The sequence below is a fragment of the Pinus tabuliformis genome, chromosome 2_1 (genome assembly GCF_031772625.1).
Source record: "Pinus tabuliformis cultivar Carrire ecotype Pingquan chromosome 2_1, CPIR1, whole genome shotgun sequence".
Classification (NCBI taxonomy): Eukaryota; Viridiplantae; Streptophyta; class Pinopsida; order Pinales; family Pinaceae; genus Pinus; species Pinus tabuliformis.
Window position 1 is genome coordinate 671235353 of NC_142299.1, and position 7340 is coordinate 671242692.

The 7340-nt window shown below is 37.2% G+C and overlaps 1 pseudogene; it reads left to right on the forward strand.

Moving 5' to 3' along the window:
* The window catches only part of LOC149202382 (phenylalanine 4-monooxygenase, chloroplastic-like), a 47006-nt pseudogene extending 39898 nt beyond the window's left edge, over window positions 1-7108 (forward strand).
* The last annotated feature ends 232 nt before the right edge of the window (window positions 7109-7340 follow it).

Sequence of the window (7340 nt, forward strand, 5' to 3'; positions counted from 1 at the left end):
GTTTGGGGATGATAGGAATTATTGAGTTGGAGTTGGGTACCTTGTAGCTTGAAGAGTTCCTGCCAAAAGTTACTAGTGAAGATCAGGTCATGATCAGACATAATGGAAGTGGGCATGCCATGCAATTTGAAGATCTTGTCCATGAAAGATTGAGCCACCAAAGCGAGTGTAAAAGGGTGGGGTAAGGTGCAAAAATGAGAATACTTAGAAAGTTTGTCCATAACCACCATGATGATTGACTTGTTTCCTAACTTCAGAAGACCAGTAATGAAATCCATAGAAACATCCGTCCAGATTGAGGCAGGGATGGGCAATGGTTGTAAAGTTCCTGGGGATTTAACTGTTTCTCCTTTGTGGTGCTTACACACATCACACTCAGCTACAAAAGTAAGAATTTCCTTTTTCATGACTGTCCAAAAGAATGAATGCCGAGAGCGAGCATAAGTCTTCTGAAAGCCTGAATGGCCTGTAGAGGGAGATGAGTGCAACTTTGCCAAAATGCAATTTTTGAGGGTGGATGTTGGTGATATCACTACTTTGTCCTTGTAGCGAAGAATCTCATCCTGCCAAGAGTAGCCCGCTGTGGAATTTGGATCTTCTTGCAATGGATTAATAAGTTGGGAGAGTGAAGGATGTGAAAACCATTCCTTGCGAGCCTCTTCAATCCACTCTAGAATGGGAAGAGAGATTGCTAGTAGGGTGCTTTCCTCCTCAAATTGGCATGATAAAGCATCTGCTATGACATTTTTGCGCCCTTTCTTGTAAATTATCTCATAATCATATCCCAACATTTTGGCTAGCCATTTATTTTGTTGTGGCAAGGATAGGCATTGCTCTAGAAAATATTTAAGGCTTTGATGGTCTGTGCAGATTTGGAAATGCCGCCCTAATAAGTATGGTCATTAGGTATCCACTGCATGTAAGATGGCCATCATCTCCTTCTCATTGGTAGATTGTCCCAAATTTTTCCCACTTAGTTGTTGGATAGTGAAGGCCAGGGTCGACCTTCCTGCATTAAGATAGCCCCAATACCCGTACCTGAAGCATCAAATTGAATCACAAAAGATTTTGAGAAGTTGGGTAGTGCTAATACGGGAGTGGAACACATGGCATGTTTGAGAGCTATAAATGCCTGTTGTGCTTCATCATTCCAAAGGAAGGAATTTTTCTTGAGAAGGTGAGTGAGGGGTCTAATAATGCGACCATAATTGCAGACAAATTTGCGATAGTAGCTAATTCTCAGAAAAGTTAATCCTGACCAATGTCCTGCGAGAATCACCCCAACATATAGGAGCCACAAGCCTCCCTGTAGAAATAGTCAAATATGTCTGTGAAACCCTCAACTACTGAGTATGAGTAGGAATTGTGGCACTGACTGAACCCCCGCTGCTAGATCTGAATGGCGGATCTGATTGTTGCTGTTGCGACAGAACCGAACTTGCTAGATCTGATCTAGCAAAGAATATGATAGGCGATCTATAGAGAGACAAGGGAACTATGGTCTCAAGGAGTGTCAGGTGCTACAGATCACAATATACATAAGGGTCCAATAGTATTACTTGGCTTAATATTTCAGGGCACTAACTAAGGAGGATCAACTGTACCCTTAGCCGTACTACCCGACTACCCTATCGTACACGCGAATAATCTCCCCAAGTGCTATTCTTGGTGTACTGTAGTAGCAAGACGGTCGACATTTTATCTACGGCGAGGTTTCAGGTGAGCCTATGGGGCTTCTGATATACCCAAAGGGTACGTGGAAGACAGTCCGTGCACGGTTCTATCTAATGCGCTACTACTCGAAGGGGTACCCAGAGGGGTTACAAGGGAGTCCAACAAGCATGACCACCACTTGTATTTCCTGCATGCATGCCTCCCAAAATCCATAGGTTTATGTGCTCAATGACAGATCTCGTGGTTTAGATATGCTAGAACACGTCTCTAGCCAAAAAAAAACTTCTAAAAATGGAAATCCCACTAGCCTTGGAAAGTTCTCTGACACCACTTGTTATGCTCTTGACCTACGAGAAGATGCTAGAATACCAAATATAAGAAGAAATATAACCCAGAACACAGAACAATGAGAAATAACAGCATGTATTTTATTATTCAGAAAGGAAAGCAATATTCGCTTGCCTCTTCAAGGGGGCAATCTCCAATAGAGTAGGGCTCGATTACAAAATAAGACATGACGCTCCTCAATGGGGAGTCTATATCCTTTATATAGGATTCATGCATGAAATACCATGGGTTAGTACCATGGTTCTTATTAATACCATCTATCTAATACCATGGCCCATTTGCAACTAACTGTGGTCCCTTCTTTAAATGCGGGTCAACCACTTACAAATATTAATATGGGCTTTATTGACTCTTTAACTAACTATAACTATGACTTGACCCTATTACATGAATAAGGGGGTTAGGGTTGGACCCTAACAACTTTGCTCACTAGGCAGGCTTAATGGAGACACAATTTGGAAGTTTTCTAGCAGACGAAATCCGACCAGATTTTGGGTGAATTTGTGGCATGTTTAATTTGACTCCTTCAGTCAAATTTTGGAATTTTCGAAAAAGGCCTTATTATTATTATAAAAATTATATCTATATATATATATATATATATATATATATATATATATATATATATATATATATATATATATATCTCCATACGTAGTAATTGTAATGAGGAGGTCGGCGGGTACCGAGCCTGTGCCAGCGACGTGAGCTAGCCCGCCACCATGCAGTAGCCCCATGCACCATGAACCCAAAGAAAAAACATTAATGCACCCATGTTAAACCATGTACAACAAAATTTAATGCACCCTTTTAATAAGTGTTACGGAGGATATGGGGTGGGCCACCCAATGTGGACCCAACCCCCAAACATACATTGCAGTTGTTTAAAAAAACAGTAATGTGTTAAAATGAGAGGGACGGGGATTGACCACCCGACCCCTCCTCAACTAATTTCGTTTTTTATCAATTTTCCATACAAACGTCATTGTAATATCTGCCTGGGAAAAATTATATAAACCTTCATTTGGATAGTGCGCCTAGGTAGCATGGAGGAACCAGGAGTGGCATAGAATTCAAAGTGAATTTTTAATTAATTTATTTGCAGGTGGAACCATGATTCCTAGGAGAGTGAAATTTTTGCAGTGTCCAAATTGGAAAAACTATATGTCAATCCTACACCTCTTGACGACACAAACCCGATGGCGTAGTTAGTTTCCTTATTTGAGCAGCCAGTTTGCAGAGGACCCAAAGGAGGGAATCTTTGAGGAATCCAAGGGGATATAAAAGATTCCTTGAGCCCTAGATTTTCATTTTCTCAGAATTCATAAATTTGACAGTCGATTTTGCATTATTCGACGCCACAAATCTAATGGTGTGTTCATATTTTCCATTTTCTCATTTTATTTTTGAGAAACTTTTCTAAGTGGAGTGCAGGTGTCAGCATTCATGTGCAAGCAACCATTTCCATGAGATTTGATGCCATGAGATTGATGGTACGACCAGCTTCAGCAGTTTGACATCCTCTTCTTCAGATGGCCCCAGGATGTGAGGTATATGTAGTGTGTTCATGTACTTCTTTTTGCTATGAATTCTGTTGCACATATCCCTATTTGATGTTTGATGTGGTATCTTGTTTTCATACTTGCTTCATGATTCCTGCTTGATGTGATGTGGAATCATTTGTGTGATTTACTTGTTGTCATGATTCATCATGTTTTGTTGAGATCCCTTTGTCGTCATGTTGATGGGATACTCATGTTGTCATCATGTATGTTTGCATTGAGATCCCTTTTATGCCATGTTGGCGGGCTGCTCATCATGCATGAGTTTGTGTTATACTAATAGGAGTCCTTTTCACTGAGAGTTCCTATAGCGGAATATCTCTTGGAGCCACTCCTGTGTGAGGGAATTTTCCTTGTATGATAGCAACTTCATCTCTTATGCACATCATCACTATTGACAACACTTAATGCAGCGACCTACACCATCTTGACACCGGGGCCTGGAGAAGTAGTCCCTCCTGGAGGAACTCCGTTATCAATGACTTATGTTTTCATGTGTTGATGATTTACATGTTCCTCTTCTTTAAAACATGCAGATGTATTAACTTATGTTCTTTTAAAAATGAAATTTAACACATGACAAAAGTAAAAGGTCTTGGAAGGGTCCTTTGTCACACCCGGACCTGGATCACCACTGGAGGAAGAAAATTTAAATGTTCAACAGTTTTAACATCTCAAATCCTTCCTAATATCCTCACCTATAATCTGCAACATTGCTCCCATTTGTCCCATAGCCCAACAAATGTATTTGTCACTAACTGAAGACAACATATATTTTCTTGTAACATGTTCAAAATAGCCAAAACCCCATGACAGGAAAACCAAATATATTTCTGTCTATTTGGACATCCTATAAAACAACCTAGATAGTCTCAAGAAAATGCAAGAGACTAATCTCACAGAAAGTGATATTAAGAGGATTTTCATTCCACAAGTTATCATATCCAAAGACCATATAACATGAATACACTATAGTTTATTCTCTTCTAAATATCGTATTCCCTATAAGGTTTCCATGTGTCCCCTAGAGTAACCCACTGATTCCTAAACCTTGCAGCTATTGGTCCTCACTTTTTCTCATTTAGGACATCCAAATTTTTAGTATTGTTCATAATTGCATCATTACCTCGGCCTCTTGGTCTCCCATTGTCAAAAACACTCCAATTTTGTTCATTTTTTCTCGCTTCAAACCCATGTGCCCCAAAACCAGGATTTGATCTAACATATGTATTGTATGATGATATAGTAAGTTAGATGGGTACACTCTGTTCATGAAGAAGCTTACACCTAAAATAATCCTTAATATATTAAAACACAAAAAAATGATAATAGAAATAATGAGTATCATACCATTACAGGATGTAAATGCTACATATTGTTTCCAAGTGGATAAAGATACGTAGTGTGTGAAACCACCGATGACACTAGATTATTTTTTGGAGGCCTATATTTATCATCTAAAACTACTGGCCCATCAAGCCAAGAAGATACAATCTTGATGCCATCATGGTTTGTAGGAAAAATACTCCTTCCATATCCATCATTAGATGGAAATAAAGGCATTAGATGTCTAGGTCTTGGATCCAAGGGAATACCATTAGTGTTCCCATTATTAACATTTCCATTTGTGTTGTCTATTTTTGATTGATCAGGAGCCATGGATTTTGATGCTTCTCCTTATGGTGGGACAAAAAGGGACAAAAATCATTACTTTTCTTATGCATATAATTATTTACTCTTTTTGTGTGTGCTAATAATGTCCCAAGTGTTGATATTTGATTTTGTTTATCTAACTTAGGTATTCCCCATTGCATTCACCATCAAAGTAAAAAAACAATTTTTACAGTAAAAGGATCATTGGTGTGTTTCTATTCTTTGTGATTATATTATTCGACAATTCCTATGAAATTTTTATCATATATTCATTAATATAAAACCAACAATAAAAAAACCCATTTAGATTATATGGAACCAAAAAACCAAACATAGTGAAATTAGAAGCCTATGAGATAGACTACTATAAAGATTCTAATTTCTTTCATATTTTCCAGTACACTTGTAAGGACTCGGGTATTTAGGTTGGTTTATTTCTTGTTGTGGCTTTTATGCTTGATAGTCATTTTAGATCCTTGTACAATGTAAACTATTAACTCTTGACACATGATTTTCCCGACGAAATTTTCTAAATGCTTTATTTTTACATCATTCATTTGTCCTCTAGTGAAATTTTTCATTTTTATGTAGAGATTTTATATAATATCAACACATTGGAACTTTTATGTTTGTCTTCTTCATGGGTTAGCCATCAAATCAAGTATGGTACAAATGCATCAACCACGACTATTTTTCGTGAGATTTCATACATAGTCTTACACTCATGAGGATATGTTTTATAGCATTTGAACTGAACTTGTTTCATCCTAGTGATTTATCTATAGGGATACCATGATGAAGAATACAAGAGAAGGTAGTCATTTATTTCTGATCTGGCCAAAAAACACAAAATGTGAGTCATTGTTATCCCATTCTTGGGTACCATTTAATGTTATTTCCACAACTTGTTCAATATTTGATGGTACAATGTACAATATAATGGAAATAAAAATTGAAACATAGAAAATAAATTCATTTACCCTTGGCTATTAGAAAAATGTAGTTCAGCTTTTATAGTTTCATGTGATTTGAACTACTTCAAAATCATGAGAGATTTTGATTTCTACAGAGGAGAACCCATTCCTGATATCAACTATACTATTGAAGAAGCTCATGTTTGGGTAGAAGTCCTTACAAATATTAGTGAATTGTACCTCATTCATGCTTGCAAAGAGTATTTGCAATCATTTCCACTTTTCAACTTTCCTCCTAACATAATTCCTCAACTAGAAGAGATTTCATAGGTATATTGGGTTTTGATAGCCTGTATTTATATTTTGTTATGGATGGAGACTTCTGCCAGTGTATAAAACAAATTTGGCATGGGTTTTGTGCATAGGTTTTGCAGCATTACACTGGAAGGAAGATAAGACCTGTTGCATGGTTGTTGCACCCACATAAATTTTTGAATGGACTGGATTTCAAAACATTTCATTCAACATATTATATTTGTCACACAAGAAATCCAATATACACTCCTCAACCTGAAATTCCATGAGATACTTGGTCATGTGCCAATGCTAGTACACTCTGAGTTTTTTGATATTTCTCAAGTTATTGGCGTAGAATCATTGGGTGCATCAGATAAATAAATTTGGCATCTTACTAAGCTATATTGGTATAAAATTGAGTTTGGAACAATTGAAGAAAATAACGAAGTTAAGGCATTTGGAGCATTCATATTGTCAGGTTTTGGTGAGCTTCAACACATGAAGTCTGCTAAACCAATGTTTGATAACCTTGAACCATTCACTCAGCTACCTAAGATGAGTTACAAGGATCGATTTCAACATATGTATTGATGTCAAAGTTTCTAAGACTCTACATAAAAGATTTTGTCCTATGCAAGAACTATTCACTATAGTAATTAAAAAAGGCTCTATAAAAATTTAAAGAAACATGCTTGTATGAATAGCTATTGAAATTTCCTCACCTTATGCACAAACTAGCATTAGAACTTATCAGCATTAGAGTAAGCTAACAGGCCTTGTTGTGATTGTTATTGCACCTGTCTAGGAAGTTGCTGAGGGTACTTAAATGATAGAGATGAGGGATATTACCACAATCTATCATGTATAGGTGTTAAACCCACGTACTATTAAA